General features: G+C 35.8%; 1 pseudogene; it reads left to right on the top strand.

The window, feature by feature from the left end:
• Positions 1-22656, top strand: part of LOC132651390 (single-stranded DNA-binding protein, mitochondrial-like) — a 29801-nt pseudogene extending 7145 nt beyond the window's left edge.
• Positions 22657-23135: the final 479 nt, after the last annotated feature.

Raw genomic sequence — 23135 nt, 5'->3', positions numbered from 1 at the left:
GTTACTTCCTACAGGTAGTGGAGTTTAGTTATATAAAGAACAAGTGGGACATTTTTGCACAATTTCTTTGGCTTGTTGCCAAGTGATAGAAAACTCTCTTTTTAAGCCTTTGCTGTTAACATGGTGTTTTTTTAAATGAAATTCTGAGGCCTCTAATATTCTTCCTGTCAATAGTTGATCAATTTCAACATTGTCTTGTGCTAGAGGGCCTGGTGGACCCATATCAAATCTGATCTATGTTATATACAATGGATTATTTCTATTTCTGATTACTCATTGTAACTGAAGAAAGAGTGAAGTTAAGTCCAAATTATCCTGAATTAGATCAGAAGTTTCTATATGTAGAACAAATCTTTCTGAATATTGAGAGTCAGTGACTATATTAAGAGATTCTTGAAAATTTGATAACACCAAGAGAATTGCATATAATTCTGATTTTTGAACTGAATCATAAGGACCCCCCCACCACTTTACTCAGATTTTCTGACTTACAACCTGCCCTTTTTGATTTATTGGCATCCGTATAAAATGTGGGAGCTCCAAAATTTGGAGTTCCTTTTATTATACGAGGGAGAATCTAATTGTTTCTTTTTATAAACTGAAGTGACTTGATTTTTGGGTACCTTTTGCTGATTTCTCCCAAAAACTCACAACAAGCTCTTTGCCAATATCTCTACCCATAACGATACAATCTCAGCATTGGTACAGGGCACCAGAATTTCAGCTGGATCTGTTCCAGCCAACTGATGAAGTCTCATTTTTCCTTTTAGGATCAATTCAGGAACTTTTCTATATAGGTTTTAAATTTTTCATTTTGTTTGTGTGCCAAAAATATCAATTTTAAGACACAGTTGACCTTCTGCATAAGAATTGCTGCGGGAGAATGAGTGGAAAGCAAGATAACCAAAATACAGGTCCTATTTGGATCAATATGGTCAATATATGCATCTTGTAATTTCCTTTCTACCAGAGCCAATTCACTTTCATCTTCAATTGATAATGTTCTTGGACTTTTAAAGTCCTTATCATCCTGTAAGTTTTGAAATAAGTTATTTAGCTCTTGAGTAGCTAAACCAAATGTAGGCTATAGCCAGTTAATATCTCACAGCAAGTTTTGAAAATCATTGAGAGTTTTTAATTGGGTTCTTCTAATTTGTACTTTTTGTGGTGGAGTTTTCTGTAGACCTATTTTGTACCCTAGGTAATTAATAGAATCTCCTCTTTGTACTTTTTCGGGAGCAATCTCTAAACCCCAACAAGACAAAGTTCTATTTATTTCATCAAAAATATTTTCTAATGTTTTTCTATCTGAATCAGCTAATAAGATATCATCCATATAGTAAATTATGGATTGAGGAAACTGCTTATGAATTATCTCTAACAGCTGTTGTACAAAATATTGGCACAAAGTAGGACTGTTCAACATCCCCTGTGGTAAGACCCTTGAGTGATATCTCTTTATTGGACAGCTTCTATTAAAAGTGGGTGCTGAGAAAGCAAACCTTTCCCTATCATGTTCATGTAAAGAAATTGTGAAAAAGCAATCCTTTAAATCAATCACTATAATAGGCCATTGTTTAGGTAAGATGGAAGGCAATGGGATTCCGGATTGTAATGACCCCATTGCCGGAATAATTTTGTTAATGGCTCTGAGATCTGTTAACATCCTCCATTTGGCAGATTTCTTTTTTATGACAAATACCGGAGAATTACAAGGGCTGTTGGACTCCTCTATATGTTGAGCCTCCAGTTCTTCCAGGACTAGCTGTTTTAATGCCAGTAATTTTTCTTTACTCATAGACCATTGTTCAATCCAAATAGGTTGGTCAACCAACCACCTTGGTAAGGTGGTGGGGGTTTTATTAGCAGTGGCTTCCCAACATGAAGTTGAAAAGAATGCTTGTATCTGGTTTATGGACAGCCTGGGCAGCCTGTATCTTTTTTGATGGCATTTTAAAATAATTTTAACTTCTTTATCAGGAGTATTACCTGTTTTGCCTCTGAAACTGGGGGTTGTTAATCTGGGTCTCCCATTGTTGTAACAGATCTCTTTCCCATAAGTTTATGGCTATCTCAGCCACATATGGCCTTAATTTTCCTATTTGACCTTCTGGTCCTATACATTTAAGCCACCTGACTTATTGTTTCACTTTAGATAAAGTTCCAACTCTTTGGAATTGGATATCGACCTCTTGAATTGGCTAATTTGGGGGTCAAAATTTAGGAGTGATAATTGCGACATCAGCCCCAGTATCCACCATTCCTTCAATTTCAATATTATTTAAAATTATCTTTAACTTTGGCCTATGATCATTTATAGAGGTTTGCCAATATATTTGGTTTTTTCCCTTCCTGTTTTTTTGTTTTGTTTTGTTTTGTTTGATTTATCTATAAAACTTACCCTGGCCTCACTGTTGAAGTTTTTAATGTTTATTCCCAGGGCAGTGGCATTTAACTTTCTTGTGGAAGAGTATCCCTGTCCTGTATTGAGGCCTGAGAAAGGTCCCCTCAGGCATTTTTGATAAAGGATTACCCTATTTCTCTGTGCTCTACATTCACTAATCTGATGTCAACCCTTGCCACATCTTCTGCATATTCTAAAAAGTATAGACTCCCTTTTGAATTATTTTGTGTTTTTTTTTTTTGGTAACTCCGTTTGCCCATCAAAATTAAGACATTTCCCAATGTCTTTAGGGATAGCTTCTCTTATCAAGGCCAAATTGGGTGATTGAGGTCTGTTGTCAATTGTATTTATAACCCATTTGTCTTTTTGTGCACACCTTGCTTTGAATGGCCGTATTACCTCTTTGCATTCAAAATCTTTGCATTTTCAAAGGCTTTTCTAGCTAGTTGATCTGATATGCTTGTACCACCAGCTGAGGTCAATCTTTGCAAAACGTTAATGAATGGTTCACGTGGAGCTTGTATGACCTGAGAGAATGGCTCAATCCTTTTCCCTGATTCCTCAACCTTGTCCCAGGTATTTAAGGCTGCTAGGTGACATAATGCTAAGGTTTCTTCATTATATACAGCTTGTATCTCTGTGTCAGCCTATTGGCCATCACCAAGCAACTGTTCCTTAGAAACACCAACAGCCCTGGCTCTATTTTTGTATGCTATCTCTCTAGCCTCTTCTCTTCATCATGATAGTGATTGTAAATATGGGTCAGGTTCTTTTATTGCCTTTGACATATCCTCCCAGTCCTTTGGGATTCCTCTACTGATTGACCAGAAAGTCAGCATTTGTTTTACAAATGGTGAATGCATTCCAAAATTGGTGACACTTTCTTTAAATTTTCTTTGGTCTGGCACTTCCACAGGGTGCCATTCAGTCTCATGGTAATCCTGTGGGTGATCATCATTTGCTGGTCTCTGTTGTACACCGACTGGATAAGCTAACGTTTGTTTTCTAACCACCTTTGTTTGGCTTTCTTTATTATTATCTTTTGCCTCTGCCTGAGTATGTTCTTTACTTAGTATTCTAAACTCTTTTTCTTAAGTCTGTACCCATATTTCATACCTATCTCTCTGTTGTTTGTTTTGTTCAATAATCTCTTCAATCTCTTGTTTTATGCCTCCCTTCTAACTTTTAATTTTTCTTTGTAGTGTTCTAATTGTTTGTGTTTTCCAGTATCTTTTCTAAATCCTCTGCCCTCATTTCCTGTTGTTTATCATGTTCTATAAGTTTTTGTGTCTCTTGTTTTATGTCCTGTTTCCAACCTTCATTTTTTTCTTCACATTGTTCTACATGTTCTTTGTGTTGTTCCAGTATCTTTTCTAATGCCTTTGCCTTTGAGAAGACATAAAAGGCTAAATCAATTATTAAAGTTAAATTGAGGAATATGAATGTAACCATAGTCATAATTTCTAAACTTTCCTTTATTTCTGTCTTAAAACCATAGAAGAGATTATCTGCCAAGCTCAAAGAAGTCTGTATTAATGTTTCTCTCATCCTGTTAGAATATAGTGGCAGCCAGTTTTGTTCAGTCTCAGTTCTGCCCAAAGTAGGAGGCATGTTTAAGAGTCTCTCTTAAAGAGCCAGTAATTTATCTGGGAGTTTTTAGGTTTAAAGTTTGGGTTGTATCGCTGAGAGCTTATTCCTCTCCCCCACCAAATTATATTAAAGTAGGATTGAAAGTGTGTGGATACTAGATTAGTTGGATACCATTTGTTGTAGATTATTAATATTTACTATTGATAAATCTTTTAGTTAAGCAGTGGTTATTCCTAAACAGCTGTATAACCAAATCACCACACAGAGACTAGGATTTATTTAATTAACCTAGAGCACAATGCTAGCCAAAATTTCTCCATTCTAAACCTCCAAGTCTGCAGAGTTTCCTATGATTCAGATTCACCCATCATACTTGCTTTTTGTGATATTTTAGTTCCAGTTAATTTCTGCATGCGGTGCCAAGCCCTCTCCTGCAGATTCTCCTAGTTTCCTCTCCTGTCTCCTTCCTCTTCCTCCCACTCTGGACCAGAATGTCTCACCTTATCCTCTCCATTACTCAGTATTGGGGCTGGTTGTTTTGATTGACAATATAAAGAACAAATGGTGGCATGTTTATGCAAACTTGAGACAGGTGATGCTTATAAAAAGCATCACAATGCAGTATCTGGATTTAAACCAGACAACGGAGCAGAGAAACCAGCTTTTGAATGAACAAGGGTAAATTGTATACATTCCAACAAAAGAATATTATAACAATATAATATCTTGTATCATATTAAAACAACATGGTCTAAAACTAGACCTCAATAATAACAAAAAATAGTAAATAGCCTGCATATGCATGGAAACTGAACTCTAATCAATCACAGCTGGATTATGAAGAAATAAACTAATTAGACTTTCTAGAATTTAACAAAAATGAAGGCACAACTCACCCAAACTAATGAGACATAATGAAAGTAATTCTAAGAGGAAAGTTCATAGAACTAAGTGACTTCATAAAGAAATCTGAAGCATCTCAAATCAACATAACAGCACACTTGAAAGACCTAGTCAAAAGGAAGCAGACATACACAAGAGGAGTATATGGCTAGAAATAATCAAACTTAGGGCAGAAATCAATAAATTAGAAACAAAGAAAGCAATTCAAAAAATAAACAAAAGCAAGAGCTTGTTCTTGGAGAAAATGACAAAGATAGAGAAACCTTTAGCATAACTAACTAAAACACAGGGGGACACTATACAAATCAGCAAAATCAGAAAATAAAAGGAGGTATAATTACAGACACTGAGGAAATTAAAAAATCATTAGGTTTTACCTTAAAAGTCTATATGCCACAAAATTTGAAAATCTAAATGAAATGGAATATTTTCTTGCTAGATTCCACTTATCAAAGTTGAATCTGGATCAGGTAACTAAATTAATAGACCTATATGCCCTAATGAAATAGAAGCAATCATCAAATTCTCCCTGCCAAACAAAGCCCAGAGCCTGATGGTTTCAGCGCAGAATTTTACTAGACCTTCAAAGAAGAGGTAACACCAATACTCTTCAAACTATTTCACAAAACAGAAAAATAAGGAACATTACCAAACTCATTCTATGAGGCCACATTCACCTTGATACCTAAACCTCACAAAGGCTAACTAAAAGGCAGGGATACACTAAAAAAGATAATTTCAAACCAATCTCTCTTATGAATATTGAAACAAAAATACTCAATAAAATACTCACAAAATGAATCCAAGTAAACATCAAATATCTCACCTATCCTGACCAAGTAGGCTTCATTCTAGGCATGCAGGGGAGGTACAATATACAGAAATCCATCAGTGTAATCCACGACTTAAACAAACTGAGAAACAAAAACCACAAAATCATCTCAATAGATGCTGAAAGGCATTTAATAAAATCCAAGTTCCATTAATATTTAAAGTTTTGGAGATATCAGAGATAAAAGGCACATGCCTAAACACAGCAAAGATAATATACAACAAGCCTATAGCAAACTAAATGGAAAGCAATTTAAATCAATCCCACTGAAATCAGAGACAAGTCAACTTTGCTCACTCTCTCCTTTCTCTTCAACATAGTACTGGAAGTTCTAGCTAGAGCAGTAAAACAACTAAAGGAAATCAAGGGGATACAAAGCAGAAGGGAAAAAGTCAAAGTATCACTGTTCACAAATGATATGACAGTATACATGAGTGACCCTAAAAATTCTACCAGAGAAGTACTACAGCTGATAAACACCTTCAGCAAAGTGGCTGTATACAAAGATGCTAAAAAATATCTGAAGCCCTCTTGTATAGAAAAGACAAGAGGGCTGAGAAAGAAATTAGGGAAAAAAACAACCTTGCAATAGCTACAAATAGCATAAAGTGCACTGGTGTGACTAACCAAGCAAGTGCAAAATCTGTATAAAAAACTTCAAGTCTTTGAAGAAAGAAATTGAAGAAGATATCATAAGATGGAATGATCTCCCATACTCATTGACCAGTAAGAAAAAACAGCAAAATGGCCATTCTACCAAAAGAAATGTAGAGATTCAATGCAATTCCCATCAAAATACCAACACGATTCTTTACAGACCTTGAAATAACAATTCTCAACATTACATAAAAAACACAAAAAATCCAGAATAGTTAAAAGAATTCAGTACAATAAAAAACTTCTGGAGGTATCTCCATCCTGGATCTCAAGCTGTACTACAGAAAAACAGTAAAAACGGTGTGGTACTGGCATAGAAACATACTGGTGGATCTGTGGAATTGAATCAAAGACCCAGAAATAAACCCACACACCTACAATGCCTGATTTTTGACAAAGAAGCCAAAACCATTCAATGGAAAAAAGAACATCTTCAACCAATGGTGCTTGTCTAACTGGATGTCCACACATACAAATAGATCCATACTTATCACCTTGCACAAAAGTAAATTCCTTGTGGATCAGATACCTCAACATAAAACTAACATTCTTAATCTGTTATTAAAAAAAATTGATGAAGAGGCTTGAACATATTTGCACAGGAGACAACTTCTTGAACAGAACACCAGCAGCACAGGCTCAAAGATCAACAATCAATAAATGGGATCTCATGAAACTGAAAATCTTCCCCAAAGCAAAGGACACTGTCAGCAGAACAAAAGGATGGCTTACAGACTGGGAAAGGATCTTCACCAACTCTACATCTGACAGAAGGCTAATATCCAGAATATATAAATAACCCAACAAATCAAATAATCCAATTTAAAATATGATTCAAGGCTAAACAGAAATTCTCAACAGAGAAATATTGAATGGTGTAGAAACACTTAAAATGCTCAACATCCTTAAAAATCTGAGAAATGAAAATCAAAACGACTCTGAGACTCCACTTCTCACCCAACAGAATGACTAAGAGAAAAAACTCAAGGGACAACTCATGCTGGAGAAGATGTGCAGAAAGGAGAACCCTCCTCCATTGCTGGTGAAAATCTAAACTTGTACAGCTGCTTCGGAAATCAGTCTGGTGCTTTTTCAGAAAACTGGGAATACTGCTACCCCAAGACTCAGCTAAAAAACTCCTAGGCATATATCAGAAAGATGCTCAACCATACAACAAGGACATTTGCTCAACTATGACAATAACAGCTTTATTCATAATAGCCAGAATCTGGAATCAAACTAGATGTCCCTCAATGGGGGAATGGATACAGAAATTGTGGTACATTTACACAAGGAAATACTACTCAGATATTAAAAACAAGAAAATCATGAAATTTGCAGGCAAATGGATGGAACTAAAAAAAATCACCCTGAGTGATGTATCTCAGAAGCAGAAATACATGTATGGTATATATTCATTTACAAGTGATTATTACCCATACCATATAGATTGGACATACTAAAATCTACAGACCTTAAAAACCTAAAGTACAAGGAGAAACAGAGAAACATAGGGAAGATGCTTAATTCTCATTCAGAAAAGAAAACAGGATAGACGCCAGAACGCATAGAAGAGAGAGAACAGGATAGGAGCCTTTCACAGATGAACACTAAGTGACTCCACTCAAGAGGTGATTGAAGCAGATACAGAGACCCACAGCAAAATTTTGTATAGAGCACAAAATGTCTTATTGAAGAAGTGGGAGATAGAAGGACCTAAAGGGGACAGGAGTCACACAAGGAGACCGACAAACAAAAAAAAAATCTGGGTCCTGGGGCCCTGCATAGACTCATGCATCAACCAAAGAGCATGAGAGGAATTAGACCCCCTGCTCAGATGTAGCACATAGACAGCTCAGTGTCCATATGGGATTCCTAGTAAGGGGAGAAGAGACAGTCTCTGAACTTGGCTGCCTGCTTCTTGATCACTTCTCCCTGGTGGGACCACCTAGTCAACCTACAGATGAATAGGATACAGGGAGTCTTAAAGGAACCTGATAGGATAGGGTCTGATAGGACCTTCCCTATCAGAGGACTACAGGAGAAGGATAGGAGAGAAGTAGGGAGGGATGCTGGGACCTAGAGGAGAAGAGAGAGGCGGCTAAAATTGGGATACAAAGTGAATAAATTGTAAAAATTAATGATAAACAAGGGTGACAGAATAAAGCATAAATAAGACACAATTGACTGAGAAAAACACAAAAAAATACATCTTTAATCATAGATCTAGCTAGGAAAAAAAAACCTTAGGCAACCATTACCTCAAATGACAAATAATGTATGTTTAGTGTCCTTCTTGGTACTATAGTAAAAGAGAATGTGATAGGATGCACACAGTATCATTGGAAATCTTTCTTCATGCACTGAACATGGAGTGACTTGTAGGAGTTGAGATGTTGATTTACTTTCTCGCCACAGATCAGCAGGAATGTATCCCTTGCTGAATTCAAGAGTACCCAAACCTTGAGAGAAACAAGTGCCTGCCCATGGCAGTGACCTTCCTGTCATTTGAGGATCCTCTGGGTTTGGTCCTGGCCTGCATGGCTTTGTGTTTATCTGTCAGCACAGCTATAGTTTTGGGGATCTTTCTCAAGCACCATGACTCACCCATCATTAAGTCCAATAACCAGACTATAATAAAATACCTTAGTGTCTTCAAATGAAATTATTTACCCCTACTTTTAGTAAGTTTATATAAAATGTATTTCTAACCGTAACTAAAAGAGCCCTTCATTTAAACAATGTTATATAGATACACTCTATTTCAGAATAGAAACCACTTCTGAAAAAACATTTTAGTAAGTTATACATGTTACTTTTTAATTCATGGACATATAAGTATTCAAATTTTAATTACATAATCGTAATTGTGATAAATAATACAGGTACTATATTTTTTCCCTTAGTATTTTATTTTTCTGGAGGAAACAGGAATTAGGCTGACAGTTGACATCTTCTGTTGGACAGGCAAAAACCTGGACCTCTGGCAAAGGGTGCTTGCAAAATTGTATATCCACAGTGGAAATCAGTGTGCAGAATTCTCAAAATGATGAAAATAAATCTACCATATGAACCACTTATAACTTTCCTTGACATATGCACAATGGACTCAACATACTCCTTCAAAAATATTTTCTCAACCATGCTCATTGCTATTCTGTTCACAATAGGTACAAAATGGGAACACCTAAATATCCTTCAACTGATATAGATAAGTGAAATGGTATGCATATAAGTAGATAGAAATATAAATGACAATATTGATTTAGGTAACTAAAATCCAGAAAACAGATATCACATGTCCTATCTACTCTGAAGCATGTAATTCTAGATCTTCAGTTGTGAGTAGTCACCCTACTGTGAAAGAAAAGAAAGATTGTCATGAAAGACTGGGGACCAGCCCCAGCAGTTGATAGTTTCCAGAGAAAAGGGAAGGATAAGGCAGGGCAGAAATGAGTCAGAAATGGTTGTCCAAAGAAACTTAGAGTCTTGACTGACTGGCAGTCATAGTACCTCTTTATTTAGACAGATTTCAATAATAAAAGATGGATTCACATTGTTCTAAAACATAGATGATATCCTTTTTGTCCCCAGACGTGTGTTTTAACTGTCTCTTGGTCATAAATTTAGTCATCATTGATAAACCTTATCTTTTACTATCATTTTTCTTCATCAGTCCCATAACCTGACAGTTTTGAGGATCTGGAGGCATATTTGCCACAGCCTGAAAGCCCATTCTCAGGTTGGAAGCATTCTCAGATTCAATGGCAATAAATAAAAAATCTTTAAGCAGCCTTGGACATATTGCTTTGTCCTGAGAAGTATATTATCAAATTTTAATGGACAACCTCAAGAAAAACAATTTAGGCCAAAGCAGCAACAGTTATTATTCAATTCCTGGCATAAATCAATGTCTATACCTCATATCTTTGTAGAATTTATTTATGTGCTAAATCTAAGTATTTTTTTCATTATTTTGGTCATACAACACTACAGTGATACTGTGAAAGCTGATATTTCTAGGAAAAGGAGGTCATAATACCTCACTTTTAAAATCATTTTTACAAAACATTCTTTGTCCATCATTATAGATCCTAGTTTAAGGTGATGATATCTTCAGACATTCATTTACAGCTCCATATAGTCATGGGGGGCATATCATATGTAACTCCTAATCTCATATGCAAAGTAATCACCTGAGGATACAGCAGTATGAGGTATTTATTCTCCAATGATATCAACTCTCCTAGCACTACAAACTTTGTTTGCCTTTTTAAGAGTATGTTGTTCTGATTATTTTCTTCTTGAGGAAGCATAGGGGTAGATTTTTCAAGACTGTCTTGGAGCTGAAGTCTCATAAGGAGTTCTCTGCCATTTTTATGTGAGTTACAACTTCCACAAGGAAGACATTCATGTAGGGCCAGATAATTGATATTTCTGAGAGGGGCAGTATGCTCAGAATTTTTCTGGGGAAGCTTAGAAGCAGTACCACAGAGTGAAGGCATAAATGATTCATTAAAAATTTTCTCATTGCTCCAATGTCCCCAGGTCATACATGTACTGAAAGCCCTCTAAGCATGTAGCAAGTGGAGATCAAGACAAAGCCTGGAAGATAGCATGAAGGCTACTATAACATGCAGCTCAGCTGTGCTGGATCTTTGTCAAATAGCTGTGCTGACTTCATGGCTTTAACTGTATATGAACTTTGGTGAGGTTTTAATCCATTTGGAGGTGACGTTGAGTGAAAATAAGCACCTATTTCTATGTTTCTACATATAGACATCTAGTTTGGTCAGCACCATTTATGAAGATTTTATTTGTTTTTCCAATGTGTATTTCTTGCATTGCAGTGTGTATTTCTATTTTTTTGTTATAGTACTAGTGCATTTACATAATCAAATATTACTCAGACATTTAAAAAATCAAATCATGAAACATGAAGGTAAATGCAGATTTGCAGGTAACTGAGAGTGAGAGAACCTAGACCCAAAAAGAGAAATAGGGTATGTATTTGCTTTACATATGTATTAGTTGCAAGATGTATAATATGCAAGCAACTGAATATAATACCACAGGGATACATACAGATTAAGAACTGGAGGTTAGGGCAGGCAGAGATTTCTCCATAGGAAAGGGAAATAAAATACTTGGAACAAATGGAAAGTGGGCTAAAAAGATAGAATTGAAGGGGATTGGGAAAGGAAGAGGGCAATGAAAAGGTAACATGAGAAAAGACAGGTAAAATTAAGGGTCATTGGAAACCTAATGCAATAGAAACGTTCTAAATCATATTTATAAAAAGAATCAATATAAATGAAATCACCACACAAGAAGAAAGTCCCAAATGGAAATTTCTTGACACTAAGTAAAGCATCCAGTACTGGTAATATTTAACTGAGGTACTGGTTAAAGTAGTGTGATTGTAATGCCAAAACAATACAGGCTTTTGCCAAGACTATAGGATGCTCTTCAGAAATTGACTACAATGCCCTCTTGCTGGAGACAACACTTACACTTACCTGGAACATAGATAAATAGAGCTTGTGCTTACATAGAACCTTCACACTTACATTCTAGCAACTTTGATATGTGATGTACTTTGCAACTACAAGAGGAGAAATATAAACACTAACCCAGATACCAAATTTTTGAACTATAACAATGCTCTACCTGTAAGACATATTAGTGCAAGAGTTGTAGGAGTAAATACCAATCTATAGTTTGACTTAAGGCCCACTTCACATGATGGAATCCACACCTAACACTGGTTTTTTGATCAAGAAAAGGAAATTACAGAGCCCATGGTTGTGGGGGAAAAACAAATAGTACATTCTACTAAAAGTAATAAATGACCATTGACACCATTCTGCTATACTCATAGACCAGTATCTTGTTCAGCCATCATCAAAAAAGTATCATCCTGCATCTGATGGAGACAATTTCAGAGACCCATAGAGAAAATAGACAGTCAGTGAAAGACCTCAGAATATGCCCTTCAGGCTCTTCAGTAATTCAGCCAGAAGAGTGTAAGAGCCAGAAAAGAAAGAGGATATCAAAGAACAAAGCAGTATAAATTAAGAGGACTGAAGAATAGATAAACTGTGAGAGACTGAGGCACCATGCACAAGGCCTTTGGAGTTCTGCCCTAGCCCTATCTCTAATTGATAAATGTTTGCAAATGAAAATGTAGTTTTCTCCAAGGGACACTCATTTTATCCAAGGGACTACTCTTAATTGTATTTTTAAGAGTACTTTCCAATAGGCAGATGCCCAAAAATTTCCCTCACTGACAAGTTTGGATTCTCATGTCCTGGAATTCTGGCATTCATTTAAAATGTTTTTATCATAGTTCTCATTTTAATTTGCTGAAGATTTTTTTCTATTTTTAAAGCTACATGTCCTCTGTGTGTATACCATTGTTTCAAGTTTAATATTTTGTGAGATTCCTGCATGTTTGAGCAAGTCTACATCATTTCCCAACTTGGGCTCTTTTTCTTTTTTTTTCCTACTTGGATGTGTTTGTTTTTGTCTTTTTGCTATTTTATTTTCTTATTATACATTATAGCTCTCCTTGTTTAATATGAGGGTGAATTTAGACAGAATAGAAGAGGAGATGGGAAAGAGTTGCCAGGATTAGAGGAACAGAAAACTTTAATCCGGATAAATATATAAGTAAAATGACTATTTTTAAAAGAAGAAAAGGAGGAGGAGAAGGAGAAGGAGGAGGATGAAGAGAAAGAAAAAAAGAAGGAGGAGTTGGAGAAAGAAGAGAAGCAGGAGGAGGAGAAGGATGAAAAGATGAAGATGAAGAAGAAGAAGAAAGAAGAAGAAGAAGAAGAAGAAGAAGAAGAAGAAGAAGAAGAAGAAGACAAGTGTGTCAAAAGAAAGGTTAAATAGCTATGCACAAAAGATCCAGAAAATCTAAAAAGTGCAAAAAAGTAATTTATGAATAATAAAAATAGAAAAAAAAAAGACAAAACTCAGATCAAAAATTCTAGAAAATATTTTCAGGAAAATAATAGAAGAATGTATCCTTAACCTAATGAAGAAGGGGTAGCCTATAAAAGTACAAAAAGTATATAGAACAACAATTAAAGTGTACCAGAAAAGAAATTGTGCTCAGCACATAAAATTAAAACATTAAATGTGAAGAAAAGTATATTAAACAAAGAAGGGATATTAAAAGATGCAAGTTGAAAATACTAACTTGCATATAAATTCAGGCTCTTTAGAATAACTCCTGATCGCTCAAGAGAGAAAGAATGAATAATCCCAAGCATCAAATCAGGAGGCAAAAACCTCACACCATAACTACAAAATAAAGGGAAATAATAAACATTGCTCATTGAAATCTCTCAACTTGGATGTTCAATTCTCCAATAGAAAGTCAGGAACTAACAGAATGGACTAGACAACAATGTCCATTTTTCTGCTGCATCTACTGAACACTCTTTATCATCCAGGTTGGACAGCATCTCTGTTTAAAAGGATGGAAGGAGACAGTAGAAGAAAGTGGACCAAAAAAGAAGTTTAGGGGAACTTTATTTTATAAAGTTCACACAAACAAATACTAAAATTCTTGAGTCAATTTAAAAGAGAGTATGTACTGTACACACTGAATGAGGATATGCAACAGATGACTTGGACTGGTCCAGCACACATCTACACTCATGTTTACTGAAGCAAAGCTTACCGTATGCTAAGAGAGAATGGACTTGATTGTCCTGAATCACATGAGTGCAAAATATATTATTCAAATTTTATTCATGGAAAACATGTACTTTTGTTTTTTGAGATTTTTAATATAATCACATTATTTCTCATTTCTCTGTCCTACCTACAAAATCTCTCATATATCCCTCTTTTGGCTCTTTCAATTTCAAGTCTTGGGTTGCCAATAACTGCTATTACATGTATCGTGTGTGTGTGTGTATGTGTGTGTGTGTGTATATGCAAGAGTGAGAGAGAACATTTAACATTTCAAGAAAGGCAATCATTTTACTTTGAAATTGTGGATGAACTCAAAATGTATCAAGTTATGACCTGAGCTAGACACAGAAATGAAACATTGTCTGACTTATAACTGGGTTATAAGCACTCAGTGCTCTGAAATAAGAACTGAATAGTCAGTATTAGAGCCTGAACATCAGGGTGTAGTGGCATGACTTGTCAAAGAACACATTTCAGTGACAAGAGGAATAATATAAAGAAATACTTTGGGGTGCATGCATAAGAGCTATTAATAATAGCTTACATTGTTTACTTGAGAAATATTCTCTGTATATTTTTTTAAATCTCAATAACCAAAATGTTATAATTACTGTGTAAGAGATATTAATTTATTTATATATTATTTACTCTTCCATCAATTTTCCTTCCATTTTCACCCTCCTGAGTTTTGAGTAATCATTCTTTGCTCTTTTGAAAATTCAAGCCACTTTTTCATAAACTATTTTTACACACTTAACATACCAAAATTTGATTTGTACAATATTTTACAATATTACAATACTAGGAATATATGACAAACCACTGAATTTTATTAAGGGTATTTATTATATATAGTATCACAGGAAAAAGGAAAATGAGTAGAGATGAAATACTATTCTTTCTAGTTGTTTTTAAGAGACAGTTGCCTGAGTCCAGCCATCTCATGAAAAAAAAAAAACTCATTTTTTTCTTTTTTATTGATTATTACAATTTATTCACCTTGTTTTCTGGCTGTAAGCCCCTCCTTCATCTTCCACCAGTTACAACCTACCTCCCTCTTCTACCCCTATGCCCCTCTCCTAGTCCACTGATAGGGAAAATCCTCCTTCCCTACTATCTTATCCTAGTCTATCTTATCAAGTCTTACCAAGAATGGCTGCACTTTCTTCCTCTGTGGCCTGGCAAGTCTGCATCTTCCAGGAGTAGCTGATCAAGGAGCCTTCCACTGAATTCATTTCAGAGACAGCCCCTGTCACCCTTAATAGGGAACTCACATGGAAACTGAGATACTTATGAGCTACATCTGAGCAGGGATTCTAGGTGTTCTTCATTCATGTTCCTTGGTTGGAACAGGACCCCCCAGGCCCATATTTTTGGGCTCAATTGGCCTCCTTGTGGAGGGCCTCTCACATCCAGGTCTTTCTACCTCCTAAATATTCCATATAAATCCATGCTTTCTGCACAAAATTTGGCTATGAGTTTAACCATCTTCTTCAATACCCTGCTATGTAGATTCTTTCAGAGGCCCTCTGTGGTAGTTCCTGCCCTGTTCCCTATCATCCCCCATTACCGATGTCTATCCCATTTGCCCTTCTGAATGAGGATTAAGCATCTTCCTTAGGGTTCTTCCTGTTGTTTAGATCCTTTAGGACTCTAGCTTTTAGTATTTTTAATCCTGTATTATATGGCTAATATCCACATATAAGTGAGTATATACCATGAGTGTCTTTCTGCTTCTGGATACCTCACTCAGAGTGATCTTTTCTAGTTGCATCCACTTGCCTGCTGATTTCCTTGTTTTTAATTGCTGAATAGTATTGCATTGTATAAATGTGCCACAATTTCTGTGTTTATTTCTCAGTTTGGGGACATCTAAGTTGTTTCCAGATTCTGGCTATTGTCAATAAAGTTGTTATGAGTATAGTTGAGCAAATGTCCTTGTTGTATGGTTGATAATCTTCTGAATATATGCCCATGGTTGGTATAACTGAATATTCTAGTAGCACTATTCATAATTTTCTGAGAAAGCACCAGATTGATTTCCAAAGTGCTTGTACAAGTGTATATTCCCACCATTAATGGAGGAGGGTTCCCTTTTCTCCAAATCGAGTCCAACTTGTTTTGCAGATGGTGTGGGAGTACACATGAATGACCCTAAAAATTCAACCAGGGAACTCCTACAGCTGATCAACACTTTCAGCAAAATGACTGTATACAAAATTAAATTAAAAAATCTGAAGCCCTCCTGTATATAAAAGACAAATGGGCTCAGAAAGAAATTAGGGAAACAAAACCCCTTCACAAAAGCCACACATAATATAAAGTACCTTGGTGTGACTCTAATCAAGCAAGTGAATGATTTGTATGGAAAAAAGAACTTCAAGGAAGATATCAGAAGATCTCCCATTCTCTGGGATTGGTATGATTCACATAGTAAAAATTGCCACTCTACCACAAGAAATCTAAAGAGTCAATGCAATTCCAATCAAAATACCAGCACAACTCATTGCAGACCTTGAAAGAACAATTCTCAGTTTCATATGGAAAAAAAAAAAAAAAAAACAACAACCCAGAATTGATTTTAAAAAATGCCTGTACAATAAAAGATTTTCTGGAGGTATCTTCATCTGAGATCTCAAGTAGTACTATAGTGCAACAGTAATAAAAATGGCATTGTACTGGCACCTGTACTTTAAATCTTAAAGGGGTGTGCATCTACTCATTAATCATTTTTATTAAATCATATCAAGAAGCTGAGGGGAAAAACAAATATACAGGAATCAACTGCTGTCTCAGTTTTAGACCCAGTTTGAGGGAGTCCAGACAGCCAATGCTACCTTGGGCTATTGTTTCGGCTCATCAACCTTAAATCATCCCTGGCTTTTTTTAACGGTGTACTTTTCTTAACTTTAAATTGTTCTTTAAGATATTTTACATCAGAGCCATTAGCAAAAACATCTTCCCTGACCTTGTTAAACAATCTATTTTACCAAATTGTTTCTAAGTATAATGGTCATTGCTAACAATCTACATCTATGGCTCCTTTCAAGGGCAGTGGTTAATTCATTAATCTGCTCCAGTAAACAGGTGGAAAGAGATCAAATATTGTTAATTTTAAATGCCAATGATATCGCCCAGTGATGGGCTAGAAGCCTCTTTAGAGTTTTCATACAACTCATGTTATGAGGAATATGGGCATCATAAGGGCAACAAGCAGAGATATGCTACATAAGAGCACAAAGTCCTCAGGACAAGCAGTTCTAGGGATTATGCTTCTCCAAGACAAACTCCTCGTGACTATGCTAACAGGGGAGCCACATTCCATGAGTTCTACAGCCCTTTTGCTATTGCTACTGAATGGCTCTTGACAGGACCGGGTAGCCAAAATAGTTTGCCTATATATGGGTGAAGGGGAAGTGAGGTTAGCTCAGGCCCTGGGAAGGAGAATTCAGGGTATTGCATGGGCTATACTAGCCTGGAGGACCAGACAACATCGAAGAACTGAAGGATTGCTGGGAGAAAATGTCAGGTAGGTTTGATTTGATATGTTAACTAGGAACCTCTGCCATTAGTTCCAGGTTTGAATCCTACTGTTATGGTAACATAAAGTTCAGAGAGAGAGAAGCATGGTCTCCATTGGATAATGATTATCAAGTGAGCCCACAGGGAAGAAAGGTGACAAAGACAAAGATTATGTTTTTCTTTTCTTTCTATATATCTTCTTTCTTCTCTTTGAGGAAGGGCAGTAACCCAAACTAGACTCAAAATTTTGCTATTTTGCTCTTTTGTTTTTTTAGTATTTTTTTATTTTATTAATTGTTTTTATTAATAAAATAAAAATTTTATTTTTCACAATTTATTCATTATGTATGATGGTTGAAGGTCACTCCTTCAACTCCTACTGCTCCTACCCTCACTTCATCTTCCCCCATCCCCTTTCCCTAGCCTACTCAAAAGGGAAGTAACTCTCCTCTGCCATCCACCCATACCTTATTGGAAAAGTGCTCAGCTACTAAAAGCAGAGAAATAAAATTTCTGCTATTATTTCTTTTCCATCGGCCACTATACTCACCTTAGAAGATTTCATACCATGAAGCTTTCCTGCAACCTTGCCATGAAAGAAACACTAGGTATAACTCATTTTAAAGAGTCCAGCCCCCAATATAGTGTTTAATTTACCATCTCACATGCAGAAACATGTGAAATTGAAATGCTATAACCTCTGAAACATTTTATCACAAGCATTTCAGAGAACATGATTCTCTTGCTGCCTAGAAGGCTGTTTTCAACCAACCCAGAAAGGCATGAGGGGCAGAAGATGAGGTATAAAGCTTGGAAAGCCTACAAGCATAACAGTGATGAGCCACACTGGGAATCACCTCAGAAAGTAAGTTCAACTTTAATTCCAGAAAACAAGCTTATACCCCTTGGGGAGTGCCTGGGATGCTCCAAGCATAGGTGTAGATAATTGTTTAATACTAGGCAATTCAAGGGTGCTCGATTTGCATTAAACAGCACATTCCTATCATATGAACAAGAACAAGAACAAATAATTAAATTTTCTGATATTTGAAGGGAGGAGTGATCGGGTATCTGTGTCAAAGGCCATCTAACAAATTTGATTGGTGGTGTCTATGTCTAAAGACACTCTCCAGAAAAACTCACCCTTGACATGGTTACACATCTAGGCCAGAAGCAGGGTCATACATGGAAAAGAAAGCCTCCTCCCTCATATCTCAAAATTCAGTGTTGGTTGTGATGTTTTTCAATAGTACCGCTGGAACAATAGGTATGTGTACACAAAGAAACTTCTACAGGCTACCACTGTTTTCATACTCTCAGAGAACTTCCTGGCTGGTGTTAGTTCACCATTCCCTACATATTCATCCACTGGACTAAAAGTTTCTTGTGTAATGTGAGGCAATTGAAAACAGTAAATGTTGAGAATCAGGATTATCAATAAGTCTTCCATAAACACCTTATTATATAATACTGTTGCATGTAATTGATATTCAATATTCATTGTATTCTTTTTATAAATAAGTTTATTTACTTTAAATACCAATCGTAGTCCCCCTCCCTTCTCTCCCCCAGTACTACCCTCCATTCCTATTCTCCCTATTCCCGTTCCCCTTTAGAAAAGGGAGGTCATTTCCATTGAGCTAGTTTTACAGTTCTGTTGGATCTCAGTGGACCAAAGTACACAGAGGCCTTTCCACATTGCTTATACTCACAGAAATCCTCTCCAGTAAGGATACTTTTATGATAATGATGACTCTAGATTTGTGCAAGGCCTCACCATTTTAACACATTCGTAAGTTTTTCCTCCATTATGAATCCTTTCATGATGATGAAGATTATACAAATGTGGAATGGTTTCACCATGTTAAAAACACTCACAGGCTTTCTGTCCATTAGGATTTCTTTCATGAGTGTGGAGATTATTCTGAAGTGCAAAAGTTTATTCACATTGGTTACAGTCATACAGCTTCTTTCCAGTATGTGTTTTTTGATTTATTAGAAGTTATGTGCAAAGGCTTTGCCACATAGTTATATTTATATGGTTTCCCTCCACAATGTGTTGTTGTCTTAGGAGATGAATATTACATACAAAGGCTTTATCACACTAATTACCCTCACCAGGCTTCTCTCCACTGTGTGTCTTTTCTTGTTTGTGGATACTACTCGGCTGTGCAAAGGCTTTATCATATTGGGCATATTCATAAGGTTTCTTCCTAATATGTGTTCTCTTATGGCTTATGAGATGACTTTTTTGTGCAAAGGCTGTACTACACTGGTTACATTCATAAGGTTTCTCTCCAGTGTGTGTTCTTTTATGGATTAAGAGATGAGTGTTTTCTGCAAAGGCTTTACCACACTGGTTACATTCATAAGGTTTCTCTCCAGTGTGTGTTCTTTTATGGCTTAAGAGAGTACTGTTTCGTGTAAAGGCTTTACCACACTCGTTACATTCATAAGGTTTCTCTCCAGTATGTGTTCTTCTATGGCTTATGAGATGACTCTTTTGTGCAAAGACTTTACCACATTGATTACATTTGTAAAGCTTCTCTCCAGTGTGTGTTCCTTTATGCCGTATGAGATCAGTGGTATTGGAGAAAGCTTTACCACATAGAGTGCATTTAGTAGGTTTCTCTCCAGTACAACTGCTTGCATGCCTGCAGAGATAATTACCACATGTGAAAGATTTACCACAGTCAGTGCTTTACACTAATAAATATATTTATCTTTATTAATTAATTTCATAATTTGGTCTAATGGTAAAGGAGAATCAAATTTTAAAGTTTTATCATGTTATTTACATTAATGATTTTTCCCTTCATTATGGGTATTTTCAAAGATCCCTGTGATGGTAAGAGCATTTGTTCCATGGTTCACTTTCATAGCATCATTTTTCTATAAGAGTATTTTTTTATATTTATATAGAGAGAGATTATTGTAAGAATACAGAGATTTACCACAGCAATCCCATTCGCATTGTTTTTACTGTATGAATGACACTTCCTTTGCAAAGTGAGACAAGAGAAGCAGAAGAAGTTCCAAATTCCTAGTATTCATAGGTATTTTCAGCAGTATTAGTTTGCTGATGAATTCTCATTTAAGTTGCAAAACCAATTAACAGTAACCATTTATTGCATTCAGAAATTCTACTCAAAGTGGGGACTACTACAAAAGTAATTGTTCTTGGAGAAAGACAGCTACACTGCTTCTTTCAATATCCCTCTACTCATGTGCCTTACAAACATTGTGACATATGCTATACCTATTTAAATTACAAGAATAATAAAGGATTCCCTCATTGAATTAACACAGTTTGTTTTTTGTTCATCATAGACATATCATATAGGGATTAATGTTTCTCCACAACAATATTCTTGACTCTCATAAGCTGCTCCTTTCACTAAACTTTCCAATGTTACTGCATGAATATGAGTAACAGTGGTTGTTATTAGGAAGTTTTGGACACATACTGATCACCTATTCAATATGTATACCTCTTACAATATCTGAGTAGATAAAATGAGACTAAACAGATTGGCAGTTCAACTCAGTAGTTGTAATGTCTATATGATTTAAATGGTATTTTCTGTTACAACATTATTTAATTTTCTTCTATCTTAGGGAATGCCTTGCAAACACAAATCAGATACCTGACATTAAGGTAAATGGAATTGTGGGAATTTAATGATCATCAGCACACTTAAAGCAGTGCTGTTTTTACACTGTTGCTTTTCTTCAAAACCTCCAGGACACAGCCAGGTATGGTACATGCCTTTAATCCCTGCATTCGTGGAGGCAGAAACAGGCAGATATGTGTGATTTCAAGGTCAGGCTGTTCCACCAAGCAAGTCTAAGACAAGCCACGGCTACAAAAAAAAATCTTCCAAAAACAAAAAATAAAAAGCAGCCAACAAACAAAAACAAAAATAAAAACAAACACTTCCAGGACACATTAAAATTTCTTAACACTCGTGTCTGTATCAGCATGCATATAAATTTACCTTCTGTTACTTGTAGAACTTTGAAAATGTTCTTCAATATTATGGTGTTCCCATTTGTAACCTAAAATATAGTACCAGAAATATATATTATTGGAAATATCATATTATTATTAAGGAAAAACTTAAATCACTACATTCTGTGACCCTTAGTACTATGCCTGATTAAATCACCTCATTCCTCCTCATTCTCAATTGGAATTGCAGAAGAGGATCAACAACAAAGTAAGAGTTGTCTCCTTATTTTAAAAGTGAAAGAAAATTCACAGTCTTACCTATTTCAGTGAGGTTTTTGCATGTCTCTAGCATCACATCTTTGTAGAGTTGCTTCTGGGAAGATTCCAGCAAAGCCCACTCTTCTTGGCTGAATTTCACATGCACATCATTGAATGTCACTGAATTCTAAAATATAATTGTACAATATACAATTGTACAACAGAAACATTGGCAACAATATAAATTTATACTTCTTTGGAAATATAACCATATAATTCTAGTGCTTCTTCCATATATTTTCTGACACAGAAGTGCTAATGTTAGACAGTTGGGTGCTGTGCATTGGGTGAAGGAGGGGAGAAGAAAAAGCCTAAAGGTTAGATTGTAAGAAAAACCAAAGGTGTGCTTTGAAGAACTGTGTTACAGGAGTTTCATCACTTTGTAAGACAGGAATCTAAAGTAGTGAGCAGTTGGGTTCTTGAGCGATCTATGAATCCTGGTCAGTTCCTTGATCAAGTCAGTCAGGACTCTGTCATGAGACAGGTGGAAGGAAAAGGAATCACAATATTTTATCTAGCAACAAATGAGATGTGGTAATCAGGGGACACTGAATAAATGGATAACCTCAGTCAAAACACAACATGGCACTGAATATCATCTTTTTACCATGCTTCAGGGAAGTGGCATATCAATATGTGAAAAGGGAGATTCATATATTTGTGGAAGGGAAAGTGGACTACAGTAAATACATGAATAAAAATAATGTGAGGTGTCAAACAACAACAATCATAGCTGATAAGATCATATTTGTGAATGACCAGACAAAAGAAAAGATATAGACCACATTATTCTTTTTTGATAATTGTTTTATATATTCTCCTTTCCAAATCATGTATAGTCTATAGTTGAAGAATAAAGATTAAAGCTTTTATATTAAAAAAAGAATTGCTAATGTTATCAATAATCATTCTCAGAAGAAAATTGAATAACTGTCATATCTGAACTTTTTGAATAGGATATAGCCTTGGAATAGACATGCCAATTAATGTGGACAAAGACAAACAGAGAGAAGAGAGTGAAATAGAAAGAGAAAGATAGAGACAGAGACACAGAGAGAAATGAACAATGAACAGTACTGAGTACATATCAGAGAAATTTATGAACATTTATTAACTACAAAAATGATGAACAAGCTGGGTATATTCAGTTATGCCTCTAATTCCATCACTCAGGAGGCAGAGGCAGGTGAATTTCATTGAGTTGGATGCCAGCATGATCTATGCAAAGCGTTTCAGGACATCCAGAC

The sequence above is a fragment of the Meriones unguiculatus genome, assembly GCF_030254825.1.
Source record: "Meriones unguiculatus strain TT.TT164.6M chromosome 13 unlocalized genomic scaffold, Bangor_MerUng_6.1 Chr13_unordered_Scaffold_65, whole genome shotgun sequence".
NCBI classification, from domain to species: Eukaryota; Metazoa; Chordata; class Mammalia; order Rodentia; family Muridae; genus Meriones; species Meriones unguiculatus.
This window is presented reverse-complemented; position numbering and strand designations above follow the sequence as displayed.